Below are 15,976 nucleotides of genomic sequence, written 5' to 3' on the forward strand. Positions count from 1 at the left end.
GTCACATTGCCGCGGCTCGCAGAGTGGGCTGTAAATGTGGTCTGAGCTACACATGTGCGGCCCAGATCACATTACCCGCTGACAGGCAGGGGGGCATTTATGACAGAAGAGACCACTAAGGTCTCTTCTGTTATAAACAGCTTGCCTGTCAGCGGATTTTCAATTCCAAGAGTTTACTGCCACTTTAATGAGGCATTTGTTTTAGCATTCGTCGCTGTCTGGAGCTGCCTATAGGCAGCCTATGTATGCACAGCTCGGAGAACAGAAAGTGTATAACACAGAATGTCATGTGACAGCAGTGCAAATGGTGCACCTATTAGTCATTTGCTTGAAGAGAAAGAACAGAAAATAAAGGACCACCTGTATACACTGTTGCACTTTGTTCAATGCCTCCTCAGCGTCTGTAAAGGTATTGTCTATAGTCAAAGCTTTACTATAGTAACCCTCGGCATTCATAGGTTTATCTTCTTCAAGCCTACAGTTAAGATGTATCAAACGTTAATGTTTACACTGACTAACTGAGAAACGGATACAGCCAAATACACTTCATTTAAAACTTGGTATGCATATACATTTTCAGAATACACTCCGAACATGCCAGGAAAGAAATTTACCATTACATTTAAAATAACTCTTATGCCCTGTACACACGATCGGACATTGATCGGACATTCCGACAACAAAATCCATGGATTTTTTCCAACGGATGTTGGCTCAAACTTGTCTTGCATACACACGGTCACACAAAGTTGTTGGAAAATCCGATCGTTCTGAACGCGGTCACTTAAATCACGTACGTCGGGACTATAAATGGGGCAGTAGCCAATAGCTTTCGTCTCTTAATTTATTCTGAGCATGCGTGGCACTTTGTGCGTCGGATTTGTGTACACATGATCGGAATTTCCGACGACAGTCAGCGTGGAATTCTCAGCCCCGCCTGCCTCTTCTGATCTGATAGCTACAGTCAGCGGGCGGAGAATTCTCCACTGACGTCAGGAGAGACGTGAGAGGAGAGAGGCGGGCCAGGCAGTCACATGAGCGGCATGTATTGTGCACACACTGAGAAATGAGGTATGAAGCTGAATATTTTTTAAAAAGCACATACAGCGGGGCACTTGATTGTAACATGGGATTTATTAAAGCACAGTAATTTTAACAGTGAGTACAAATGTGTTTGTACTCTTAAACCACATATACGCCCTGTGATAATCGTTCTCCGGCATCCCCTTTGCACATTCCACTGTGTTAACGCCTAGTAGGGGGAAGCCAGGGAACTGTCAGCACAGAGACAGTACAGGGAACGTCACAGGGCTGTTTGTCAGCTGTGGATTGTAATCCCTCCTGACCTCCCAGCAGCAGCTTGTGTGAATGCCTGTACCCTGTAGTGCACCGGATTAGTGCACTTTTTAAGGGAGTGAGGTTATTTTTAATTCAAAGCGGAGTTCCAGTCCATTTTTTGTCTATTAAAAGTCAGCAGCTACAAAAAAAGTGTATCTTCTGACTTTTAATAAAAAGACACTCACCTGTCCCACAATCCAGCAACGCGGCCACTTAAACCCTCCATTCTCTCTCCCCCCTGTCCACGGCGCTGGCAATACTACTGTGGGCATCCGGCTGTGACAGCTTGCAGCTTCACAGCCAAGTGTGCATGTCTCACTGCGCTGTCCTGCATAGCCGGGCAATCTTCTGGGACCTGTGATGTGTCCCAGAAGATTGCAGGGAGGAAGGGCCACCTAGGCGGCCCAAGCGGAAGTGGGAGCTTGTCGGTAATTGTGATGCATCGCAGAATCAAATCCAATTGTTGACCAGATAATCGTAATCAAATCGAATCGTGAGACCAGTGAAGATGCGCACCTCTACCCCATAGTGTTAACCCCTTCCCTGCCAATGACATTTATACAGTAATCAATGGCTATTTTTAGCTCTGAGCGCTGTATAAATGTCAATGGTCCCAAAAAGTGTCAAAAGTGTCCGATCTGTCCGCCGCAATGTCGCAGTCATGATAAAAATCACTGATCACCACCATTACTAGTAAAAAAAATAATAATAATTAATAATTAATTAATAATTAAAAATTTTGTAGATGCTATAACTTTTGCGCAAGCCAATCAATATACACTTATTGCGATTTTTTTTTTTCCAAAAATATGTAGAAGAATACATATCGGCCTAATGATGTGATCAAATACCACCAAAAGAAAGCTCTATTTGTGGGGGGAAAAAAAGGACATACATTTTGTTTGGGTACAACGTCCCACGACCGCACAATCATTTAAAGTGACGCAGTGCCATATTGCAAAAAAATGGCCTGGTCAGGAAGGGGGTAAATTCTTCCGGGGCTGAAGTGGTTAATCCTCTAAAAGACGACCTCAATAATACTTCAGATTAAGGAGAACGTAAACCCTGATGGAGTGACTTTTTTACCCTACTTGACACCAGCCTGAGCTTACAAGCTCCTAAGACCACTGAGGTGTGTCTTCTGGGAATCCCCAATGATTTTGTTAAAAGAATTAAAAGTCGTATTAGGTTTCATTTGCTTTTAGGAAGGCTTTTAAAAAGAAAGGCTATTCTGTTGAATTGGAACAGTGCTGCTCCTATGGTACAGAAAGTCTGTAAATAAATTTTCGGCGGACAACAGTTTGACGTCAGATTTTCGGATGATCAGTACACAAATCCGTCACACAAAAGTCGAAAGTACAAACACGCATGCTCGGAATCAATGCTCACCAAATACAAAATTAGCAGAAGGGGCCCAAAGGGTGGCGCTCAAGAGCTGAAATTCATCATAGTACGTCACTACGTTTGTGTTTGTTGCACGACAATTGTGTACCGTTAGTATGCAAGACAAGATCCTGGCACACGCCCTTTTGACAAAAATCAGACGCTCGGTTGGCCAACAATCGCACCGCGTGTACGAGGCTTTAGTCCGTAGGGTTCAATATTGAGTTGGCCTTCAACTCTTCTGGGAAGGCTGTCCACAAGGTTTAGGAGTGTGTCTATGGGAATGTTTGACCATTCTTCCAGAAGCACATTTGTGAGGTCAGGCACTGATGTGGACAAGAAGACCTGACTCACAGTCTCTGCTCTAATTCATCCCAAAGGTGTTCTATCAGGTTGAGGTCAGGACTCTGTGCAGGCCAGTTAATTTCCTCCACCCCAAACTTGCTCATCCACGTCTTTGTGGACCTTGCTTTTGGTGGAGGGGGATTATGGTGTGGGGTTGTTTTTCAGGGGTTGGGATTGGCCCCTTAGTTCCAGTGAAGGGAACTCTTAAAGCGTCAGCATACTAAGACATTTTGGACAATTTCATGCTCCCAACACAGAGTAGAGTGAATATTTTATTGTCCATTGCCTGGACATATTTTGGACACTTTGAAAAGCAGAAGGCGATACTATCACTTTCTGAAACTCAAACTTGCTTTTTGGGATTACCGCACTGCAACCATGTGCTCGTGGTTGCAGTGCTGCCCCATTGGCTTGAATATACTGCCCACCAAGAATGAGGGGTTGGGGTCATTTTTGAAGCTCCATGAAGCAAAGCCTTGCAGCTGTGAAATGTGTACACCCTGCGCCCAGCTGCCTTTACAGCTTAAGGGGGGCAGTGGAGGGGTGGGTGGGTAAAAATGCAGCTTAAACATTTATTTTTACCCACCCCTTCAACTGCAAGTGTAAACTAAGCCTAAAAGAGAAAGTTGGCTGCAGGAGGCATTGCAATCAATGGAGAGGGTAGTCAAGTGTGTTTGAGTCCAAACAGCACTGACAGTCCCGCTCCCGGCTTACCTCACTTCCGTCCCACACATAAGGCTCCGGCCAATCCGCTTGGCTCCCTTGCACCATGACACCATACAACACACTCAGGCACCGCCTCCATCAGACCAGCCCCCTGCCGGCACTGCCCAAACACACAGTAGCAGGTATTGGAATTGGTATTTGGATGGTCTCGGCCCGCTTCGGACCAGAACTGCGCATGCGTAGTTCTGAGCCAGGTGTCACAGACATATTTTTTACTGGCAACCTTTTCCTGTTACTGGCATTTACTGGCAGGAGAAAAGCGCCTTTTTTTACTGGCTGCCAGTAAAAATACAGACGCTTGACAACACTGCAAACATCCCTTTCTTTATGTGTATGTGTCTCAGAGGTAACTTAAGCAGAATTCAGTATTTTGTGTTCTTAAGGTTGTAAGACTGTTGTTCTGTTTCTGCCAGGGCTTTTTATGGCATTATACCCAATGCCCATTTTTTATATAATATTTTATGATGAACGTTTTTACTACCTGTATAAACCAAAACTTTTAGAATGAAACATTCAATGCAAAGTGCTTTTATGGCACTTTCTTTGCACTGCATTCTGAACTTTCTAAGACAGTTCAGTAGTAGATGGTGACTTTTGAACTGTGTCTCTCTAAGCCCAGGTTCACACATTCCCTCATGTCAGTCCCGACTTTGGGGGCAATTTCAGAGACATCTGTGCGGGTTTCTGCACAGATGTCAATAGAAATCGCACCCAAAAAAATCACCAAAAGTAGTACAGAAACTACTTTTGGGAATCGTTGCAGCACCACAAATGCAGCGTTGCACCAATTCAGACACTCCCATTGCCGACAATTGCCGCCGAGTTGGCATGTGATTTGACATCCCAAATCCCATCAATGTGAACCAGGGCTAATTGAAATACCGCAAAGAAACCATATGAACAAGGAGACAGTTTGTGTCATATAATTAGTTGGGTGATTGTTCTGAGTAGAACTGAACAGAAGGGGAATACATTACACACTCTTTACACTTGCCTATTGAAATAAATCTGCAATGAGCAAACTCTAGACCAGTGATGGCAAACCTTGGCACCCCAATACACTACACTGCAGAGTGCATGAGCATCATGGGAAATGTAGTTCCAAAACATCTGGGGTGCCAAGGTTCGCCATCACTGCTCTAGACCTTTGGCTAGTGCAGAGAATCAATGAATAAGAAATATTCTTAGGGAGTGTAAGGATGCAGTACCAAGTTAAAAAATTCCAGTTTTGCATATAATATTCACTGCCTATATTTCTGGATCTACTGATCATTTTGGCTTATGCCGCGTACACACGAGTGGAATCTTTGTCGGAAAAATCTTGGATGGTTTTTCCGACGGAATTCCGCTCAAGGTTGGCTTGCATACATACGGTCACACAAAAGTTTGCTGAACTTTCGACCGTCAAGAATGCGGTGACATACAACACTACGACGAGCCGTGAAAATGAAGTTCAATGCTTCCGAGCATGCATCGAATTGTTTCCAAACATGCATAGGAATTTTGCGCGTCGGAATTGGTACAGACGATCGGAATTTCAGATCGTAACTTTTTCCGACCGTAAGATTGAGAAAATGCTCTCAATCTTTTGCTGGCTGGAATTCCGCCAGCAAAAGTCCGATGGAGCATACACACGGTCGGAATTTCGGACCAAAAGATCTTATCAGACTTTTGCTGGTGGAATTTCCGCTCGTGTGTACGGGGCATTAGGGTCTTTTCACACGGGCGTTCCGTATGTCCGTTTTTCCTCCATCAGTTGGCAGATGAAAAATGGACATACATGTATGTCTATGGGCTAGCGGACATAGCAGATGATCCTTCGCTGACATCCACTGACATCTGCCTCCGTTAAGTTCCGTTTTTTTGAAACAGAAGAAAACCCTATTTTTATTCTGTTTAGAAAACGGTACGGATGAAAAACCAATGTTAGCAGACGATATCCTCTTACATTCTGATCCGCTGACATCTGTTTTTTACCCAACAGCTCGGGCGTTCAGTTTTTTAGTTCAGTTCAGTCACTTTTTTTTTTTTTTTTAAACTGATTAAAAACGGATGTCAGCGGACATAAAAACGGATGTAATAAATTGACATGCGTATTCGTTTTTGATCAGTTTTATTATCAAGAAACAAGCGACTGAACTGAACTAAAAAAATTGAACGCCCGTGTGAGAGGACCCTTACATTAAAGCAACCAAACTGAACTGAAGGGAACTGAAAGAAACCTCTGTATACACATGTTGTTATTATATATTTAGTCTGAATTGTCCAGGTTTGGGACAGGTTTACTTTTAAAAAATGGTGTTTTCAATCCCCTTCCTTTTTTTTTCTTTTTTAATAATACAAGCCTTACAAGAGAAAGAGAATAAAAATGTGGAAATGTAAAAACTGCAGTTTAATTAGAATATCTACAAATTTCTCCAGCACAGTTATAATTACCATTATTAATCTTTTCCTAATGCTCTGTAACTTCAAATGCATGCCCATATAGCATAAATAATAGCCAATGGTTTTAGTTACACCATTTTACATATTTCATATAATAACTAGGCAAGACATGTTTGGGTGAATAGCATATAAATGATACATATGTAGTCTTCTGGTACCATCTGCTGGATATGCTAATTTACTTCCTCCAAAGCTCTCTTTGTCCATAGTCATATTTATACTCCAGTGCTGTTTAAGGCTGTTCAACAATTACTGCTTCGCCCTCTCTGCTTCCTTCATATAATCACTTTCAACAGATAAAAGCTGTCATTATAATGACCAACTACATAAACGTGAAAAATAAGTACACTCCATGGAAACTGTTGACTTTTCAACGTATTTGAATAGTGCCTACTAGGGATGCACTCATACCATTTTTTTGTAGCGAGTACAAGTACCGATATTTTTGTTTTTAGTACTTGCCGATACTAATTACCGATACCTGCTGACAACTGTTTTGTGTAAACTTCAGCTGTCGGCAATGGTGCAAAGCATTGAAAAGTTAATTACAAATTAAATAAATTCGTTTTTTTTTAATTTTGCGTTTTTTTGCAGTGTGAAACGTGTTTATATGTGTTAAAGTATTAACGAACAAAGCAAACAAAATTTTTTTTTTAACTATTAAAAGTTTAGATTATAAAATAGAAGTGAACAAAAAGAAAATCAGCAGGAAAATAATAATTAAATGGAGAAGGAGAATAAGGAGTTATTAGGGCTGGTTAGAATAAATTAAGGGTTAACAACGGGTGAAACAGAGAAACGTTTAATTAAAAAAAAAAAAAAAAAAAAAAACTTTAAACTGACTTCATATGCAGATTGAAATTCATCCCTTTAATCTGTAGATGAATAAACAGTAGGATATAAAATGAAACGATCTTTCTTTTCATTCTTCTGTTTTAGCAATGTTGTTGATAAACATTGCCCGGCTGCTTTTTTTTTTTTGACACCTCCAATTACCGGGACTTTGTTTACACTTTAACTGTCAAATGGGGAACCCCGCTAACAGCTGAAAGAACTGAGCCTGACAGTATCGGTTTCAGGTATCAGAGCATTCGCACAAGTACCAATACTCGTGCAAATACTTATGCCCTGTACACACGGTCGGACATTGATTGGACATTCCAACAGCAAAATCCATGGATTTTTTCCGACGGATGTTGGCTCAAACTTGTCTTGCATACAAACGGTCACACAAAGTTGAGAAAATCCGATCATTCTAAACGCGGTGATGTAAAACGCGTACGTTGGGACTATAAACGAGGCAGTAGCCAATAGCTTTTGTCTCTTAATTTATTCTGAGCATGCGTGGCACTTTGTGCGTCGGATTTGTGTACACACAATTGGAATTTCCAACAACGGATTTTGTTCTCGGAAAATTTTATAGCAAGCTCTCAAACTTTGTGTGTCGGAAATTCCGATGGAAAATGTGTGATGGAGCCTACATACGGTCGGAATTAGTGCAAGCTCTTTTTGAGTGAAAATGCATGCACTTTGACCCCAACTTATGCAAGAGTTATATAAACATCGTCGCTTACATTTTGAGATTCTTGGAGACTTCTTTTAGTATCCAACAGTAAGCTTTTGGGCTATTTTTGCTGGGCTAGGCTGGCCAGTCCTGGACAAATTTAGGCCACTTGTAGATTATCTATCCAAAAAGATTGGTCTGCACAGAATTGTACATTGCCTCATCCCTAATAGGACAACCAACAATTGAATATTCTCCCATGGGAGTTTTCATGGCAACAAACTTATATAAAACAATACATTTTTTATTAGTAGAAAAATTGTTTAAAAGAACATCTTATATAAAAGACAGCTGTTTAGACATCAAAATACATCCACCAAAAGGAGACCCTAACACATCATAATACCCATATGCCTACTGGTGGGATGAACCCTTCGCCCTTCATGAAGTACCCCTACCAGGGGAACCCCAATGCAGTTTGATTTGTTGCTTGTAAATCTTCTTTAAGGGGAAAGGATATTTGAATCATAAGCCTCATACACACGGTGAGAATGTCGGAGGAATGATCGTCCGGTTGTTTTTGCGTGCTAGTTTTATATTGAAAATGAAAAGGTTACTCAACTTATGAAAATTATCATACATTCTCATACATGTTTGTCCCTTCAGATAATTATGGATCAGTGGCCTAGCGTGGGTTGTCAGCACCCAGGGCAAGGCAAGTAATTTGCGTCCCCCCTAACATGCGGACTTTTAGCTATCCCTGAGTCCCTTCAAATACAAGTACTACTGGCCTACCTGATTCCTATACTGACCACTACACTGAGAACTACACTGTCCACTACACTGACCACTATACTATACTGTCCACTATACTACATTGACCACTATACTGTCCACTACACTACACTACACTGCCCACTGTACTAACCACTATACTACACTATACTGACCACTATACTACACTACACTGTCCACTATACTACACTACACTGTCCACTATACTACACTATACTACACTATACTGACCACTGTACTACACTGTCCACTGACCACTATACTACACTACACTGTCCACTATACTGACCACTGTACTACACTATACTACACTGTCCACTGACCACTATACTACACTACACTGTCCACTATACTACACTATACTACACTATACTGACCACTGTACTACACTATACTACACTGTCCACTGACCACTATACTACACTACACTGTCCACTATACTACACTACACTGTACTACACTACACTGACCACCATACTACACTGTACTGACCACCATACTACACTACACTGACCACCATACTACACTACACTGACCACTATACTACACTACACTGACCACTATACTACACTACACTGACCACTATACTACACTACACTGACAACCATACTACACTGACCACTATACTACGCTATACTGACCACCATACTACACTGCACTGACCACTATACTACGCTATACTGACCACCATACTACACTACACTGACCACTATACTACGCTACACTGACCACCATACTACACTACACTGACCACTATACTACACTACACTGACCACTATACCACACTACACTGACCACTATACTACACTGTCCACTATACTACACTGACCACTATACTACACTATACCGTCCACTATACTACACTATACCGTCCACTATACTACACTATACTGTCCACTATACTACACTGTCCACTATACTACACTACACTGACCTCCATACTAAACTACACTATACTAACCACTATACTATACTACACTAACCACTATACTGACCACTATACTACACTGTCTGTTATACTACACTGTCCACCATACTACACTGTCCACTATACTACATTACACTGACCACCATACTACACTATACTGACCACTATACTATACTGTCCACTACACTACACTGACCACCATACTACACTACACTGTCCACTATACTGACCACCATACTACACTACACTGACCACTATACTGACCACCATACTACACTACACTGACCACTATACTATACTGACCACCATACTACACTACACTGACCACTATACTATACTGACCACCATACTACACTACACTGACCACTATACTATACTGACCACTATACTACACTGACCACCATACTACACTACACTGACCACTATACTACACTGTCCACTACACTGACCACTATACTATACTGACCACTATACTACACTGACCACCATACTACACTACACTGACCACTATACTACACTGTCCACTACACTGACCTCCATACTAAACTACACTATACTAACCACTATACTGACCACTATACTACACTGTCTGTTTTACTACACTGTCCACCATACTACATTATACTGACCACTATACTACACTGTCCACTATACTACATTACACTGACCACCATACTACACTATACTGACCTCCATACTAAACTACACTACACTGTCCACTATACTACACTGTCCACTATACTGACCACCATACTACACTTCACTGACCACTATACTATACTGACCACTATACTACACTACACTGACCACCATACTACACTGTCCACTATACTGGCCACCATACTACACTACACTGTCCACTATACTACACTGTCCACTATACTGACCACCATACTACACTACACTGTCCACTACACTATACTGACCACTATACTGTCCACTACACTAAACACCATACTAACCACTATACTACACTGACCTCCATACTCAACTACACTATACTGACCACTATGCTAACCACTATACTACACTGTCCACTACACTACACTGACCTCCATACTAAACTACACTATACTGACCACCATACTACACTGTCCGCTATACTGACCACCATACTACACTACACTGACCACCATACTACACTGACCAGACCACTATACTACACTACACTGCCCCCCATACTGACCACTACACTACACTGACCTCCATACTAAACTACACTATCCTGCCTACAGTCTCTCTCTCTCTCGCCCCCCCGGCCAGTAACAAGACTCTCACTCACCTTCTTATCCTGGCTGCATCGATCCGGAGGAGGAGGAGGAGGAGGAGAGGACAGCGGTGGCTCACATTCCTCTCTCCCCTGCGCTCTGGCTGCAGCCATGTTCAGTGTCTGGCGCCCTGTGATTGGGCGTATGGGGGGTCATGTGCGGAGGCGGGACTTCAGGAGCGATCTAGGACAAGCCAGCCCTACGCCTCACATGACCCCCATACGCCCAATCACAGGGCGCCGGACACTTAACATGGCGGCCGGGCCGGGGACACAGGATCGAGAAATTAGGAGGAGGCAGCCAGTGACACATACTGGCGCCCCCCTAAATTTCACGCCCGGGGCCACGGCACCCCCTGCACCCCCCACGCTACGCCACTGTTATGGATGAACTGTTGTGATCAGTTCTCCAAAGCGGTGTACTAATGATCAGATTATTGTACGATCGCTTTAAAAGCGGCATTTTTCATCTGATTTTCTGATTGTGTGTACTAGGCTTAACAAAGAATTATATAAACGTGTCATGAAAAATGTAATTACATAAGCTTCTACGTATCTTTTTGTATACCAGCATAAACACTCACATCTTCGATGCATCACCATCACACATGGGTCAGTTCAATTAAAATGGATACCACCTCCTCAGACCTATAAATACCAAGAAATCCACAGTAACAGCCAATGAGCACACAAGGAACCACAGAAACTGTCCACAACCAGCTCAGGGGACAATCACCTGAGGCAAAAGCCCGTATGAAAATTCCCAAAGAATGCCTTTCATTTTAAATAACAATTTCTCTCAGAACTGTTTATATTTCTTTGTATGTTTATGAGCATTTGTATATTCCAGATTTCATCTTTAGATGCTCATAAATTCCGTACCATACAATCAATATCTCTATACAAGGAAGAATTGTTCTAATGAACAAACTTTCAAAGAGTTGGCTGACAAACTAAAGGGAAAGATTACTGGAAAGAGGCTACGCCAAAACATGCTTATATAAAGCTTTCAATCGTGCACATAAACACCCCTAATGCCCCGTACACACGGTCGGACATTGATCGGACATTCCGACAACAAAATCCTAGGATTTTTTCCGACGGATGTTGGCTCAAACTTGTCTTGCATACACACGGTCACACAAAGTTGTCGGAAAATCCGATCATTCTGAACGCGGTGACATAAAACACGTACATTGGGACTATTAACGGGGCAGTGGCCAATAGCTTTCATCTCTTTATTTATTCTGAGCATGCGTGGCACTTTGTGCGTCGGATTTGTGTACACACGATCGGAAATTCCGACAACGGATTTTGTTGTCGGAACATTTTATAGCCTGCTCTTAAACTTTGTGTGTCGGAAAATCCGATGGAAAATGTGTGATGGAGACAACACACGGTCGGAATTTCCGACAACAAGGTCCTATCACACATTTTCCGTCCGAAAATCCGACCGTGTGTACGGGGCATAAGAGAAACTGTTATTTAACCACTTGACGACCGCCTCACGCCGATTTACGTCGGCAAGGTGGCACGGACAGGCAAAATCACGTACATATACGTGATTTGCCTTCCACGGGTGGGGGGTCCGATCGGACCCCCCCCCGGTGCCCGAGGCGGTCGTCTTTTGTCCAGCGGCGATCAGAGGTGAGGGGGAGGCCATCCGTTCGTGGCCCCCCCCCTCGCGATCGCCGCCGGCCAATCACATCATTCCTTTGCTGCTGTATGCTAAACAGCAGCAAAGGAAATGATGTCATCTCTCCTCGGCTCGGTAATTTCCGTTCCGGCCCGAGGAGAGAAGACAGGTATGTGAGTGCACAACACACACACATACAGTAGAACATGCCAGGCACACTAAACACCCCGATCCCCCCCCGATCCCCGATCGCCCCCCGATCCCCCCCCCAATCACCCCCCCCCCCCCCCGTCACAAACTGACACCAGCAGTTTTTTTTTTTTTTTTCTGATTACTGCATTGGTGTCAGTTTGTGACAGTTACAGTGTTGGGACAGTTAGTATTACCCCCCTTTAGGTCTAGGATACCCCCCTAACCCCCCCTAATAAAGTTTTAACCCCTTGATCACCCCCTGTCACCAGTGTCGCTAAGCGATCATTTTTCTGATCGCTGTATTAGTGTCGCTGGTGACGCTAGTTAGGGACCTAAATATTTAGGTTCGCCGTCAGCGTTTTATAGCGACATGGACCCCCATATACTACCTAATAAATGTTTTAACCCCTTGATTGCCTCCTAGTTAACCCTTTCACCACTGATCACCGTATAACCGTTACGGGTGACGCTGATTAGTTCGTTTATTTTTTATAGTGTCAGGGCACCCGCCGTTTATTACCGAATAAAGGTTTAGCCCCCTGATCGCCCGGCGGTGATATGCGTCGCCCCAGGCAGCGTCAGATTAGCGCCAGTACCGCTAACACCCACGCACGCAGCATACGCCTCCCTTAGTGGTATAGTATCTGTACGGATCAATATCTGATCCGATCAGATCTATACTAGCGTCCCCAGCAGTTTAGGGTTCCCAAAAATGCAGTGTTAGCGGGATCAGCCCAGATACCTGCTAGCACCTGCGTTTTGCCCCTCCGCCCAGCCCACCCAAGTGCAGTATCGATCGATCACTGTCACTTACAAAACACTAAACGCATAACTGCAGCGTTCGCAGAGTCAGGCCTGATCCCTGCGATCGCTAACAGTTTTTTTGGTAGCATTTTGGTGAACTGGCAAGCACCAGCCCCAGGCAGCGTCAGGTTAGCGCCAGTAGCGCTAACACCCACCCACGCACGCACCGTACAGCTCCCTTAGTGGTATAGTATCTGATCGGATCAATATCTGATCCGATCAGATCTATACTGGCGTCCCCAGCAGTTTAGGGTTCCCAAAAATGCAGTGTTAGCGGGATCAGCCCAGATATCTGCTAGCACCTGCGTTTTGCCCCTCCGCCCGGTCCAGCCCAGCCCAGCCCACCCAAGTGCAGTATCGATCGATCACTGACACTTACAAAACACTAAATGCATAACTGCAGCGTTCGCAGAGTCAGGCCTGATCCCTGCGATCGCTAACAGTTTTTTTGGTAGTATTTTGGTGAACTGGCAAGCACCAGCCCCAAGCAGCGTCAGATTAGCGCCAGTACCGCTAACACCCACGCACGCAGCATACACCTCCCTTAGTGGTATAGTATCTGAACGGATCAATATCTGATCCGATCAGATCTATACTGGCGTCCCCAGCAGTTTAGGGTTCCCAAAAACGCAGTGTTAGCGGGATCAGCCCAGATACCTGCTAGCACCTGCATTTTGCCCCTCCGCCCGGCCCAGCCCACCCAAGTGCAGTATCGATCGATCACTGTCACTTACAAAACACTTAACGCATAACTGCAGCGTTCGCAGAGTCAGGCCTGATCAATGCGATCGCTAACAGTTTTTTTGGTAGCTTTTTATTGAACTGGCAAGCGCCAGCGGCCTAGTACACCCCGGTCGTAGTCAAACCAGCACTGCAGTAACACTTGGTGATGTGGCGAGTCCCATAAGTGCAGTTCAAGCTGGTGAGGTGGCAAGCACAAGTAGTGTCCCGCTGCCACCAAGAAGACAAACACAGGCCCGTCGTGCCCATAGTGCCCTTCCTGCTGCATTCGCCAATCCTAATTGGGAACCCACCGCTTCTGCAGCACCTGTACTTCCCCCATTCACATCCCCAACCAAATGCAGTCGGCTGCATGAGAGGCATTTTCTTTATGTCCTCCCGAGTACCCCTACCCAACGAACCCCCAAAAAAGATGTTGTGTCTGCAGCAAGCGTGGATATAGGCGTGACACCCACTATTATTGTCCCTCCTGTCCTGACAATCCTGGTCTTTGCATTGGTGAATGTTTTGAACGCTACCATACACTAGTTGAGTATTAGCGTAGGGTACAGCATTGCACAGACTAGGCACACTTTCACAGGGTCTCCCAAGATGCCATCGCATTTTGAGAGACCCGAACCTGGAACCGGTTACAGTTATAAAAGTTAGTTACAAAAAAAGTGTAAAAAAAAAAAAAAAATATATAAAATAAAAAAAAATAGTTGTCGTTTTATTGTTCTCTCTCTCTCTATTCTCTCTCTTGTTCTGCTCTTTTTTACTGTATTCTATTCTGCAATGTTTTATTGTTATTATGTTTTATCATGTTTGCTTTTCAGGTATGCAATTTTTTATACTTTACCGTTTACTGTGCTTTATTGTTAACCATTTTTTTGTCTTCAGGTACGCCATTCACGACTTTGAATGGTTATACCAGAATGATGCCTGCAGGTTTAGGTATCATCTTGGTATCATTCTTTTCAGCCAGCGGTCGGCTTTCATGTAAAAGCAATCCTAGTGGCTAATTAGCCTCTAGACTGCTTTTACAAGCCGTGGGAGGGAAAGCCCCCCCCCACCGTCTTCTGTGTTTTTCTCTGGCTCTCCTGTCTCAACAGGGAACCTGAGAATGCAGCCGGTGATTCAGCCAGCTGACCATAGAGCTGATCAGAGACCAGAGTGGCTCCAAACATCTCTATGGCCTAAGAAACCGGAAGCTATGAGCATTTTATGACTTAGATTTCGCCGGATGTAAATAGCGCCATTGGGAAATTGGGGAAGCATTTTATCACACCGATCTTGGTGTCATCAGATGCTTTGAGGGCAGAGGAGAGATCTAGGGTCTAATAGACCCCAATTTTTTCAAAAAAGAGTACCTGTCACTACCTATTGCTATCATAGGGGATATTTACATTCCCCGAGATAACAATAAAAATGATTAAAAAAAAAAAAAAAAATGAAAGGAACAGTTTAAAAATAAGATAAAAAAGCAAAAAAAATAATAAAGAAAAAAAAAAAAAAAAGCACCCCTGTCGCCCCCTGCTCTCGCGCTAAGGCGAACGCAAGCGGCGGTCTGTCGTCAAACGTAAACAGCAATTGCACCATGCATGTGAGGTATCGCCGCGAAGGTCAGATCAAGGGCAGTAATTTTTGCAGTAGACCTCCTCTGTAAATCTAAAGTGGTAACCTGTAAAGGCTTTTAAAGGCTTTTAAAAATGTATTTATTTTGTTGCCACTGCACGTTTGTGCGCAATTTTAAAGCATGTCATGTTTGGTATCCATGTACTCGGCCTAAGATCATCTTTTTTATTTCATCAAACATTTGGGCAATATAGTGTGTTTTAGTGCATTAAAATTTTAAAAAGTGTGTTTTTTCCCCAAAAAATGCGTTTGAAAAAT

At 43.5% G+C, this 15,976-nt stretch overlaps 1 protein-coding gene across 1 annotated transcript in view; it reads left to right on the forward strand.

The window, feature by feature from the left end:
• Nucleotides 1-1,005: 1,005 nt before the first annotated feature.
• The window catches only part of AQP12B (aquaporin 12B), an 81,908-nt gene continuing 66,937 nt past the window's right edge, over nt 1,006-15,976 (forward strand). The window contains exon 1 of the transcript XR_012243763.1: nt 1,006-1,071. The gene's annotated coding sequence lies outside the window, so the exon portion shown is untranslated. The remainder of the gene's footprint in view (nt 1,072-15,976) is intronic.

This window comes from Aquarana catesbeiana, linkage group LG04, assembly GCF_042186555.1.
Source record: "Aquarana catesbeiana isolate 2022-GZ linkage group LG04, ASM4218655v1, whole genome shotgun sequence".
NCBI lineage: Eukaryota > Metazoa > Chordata > Amphibia > Anura > Ranidae > Aquarana > Aquarana catesbeiana.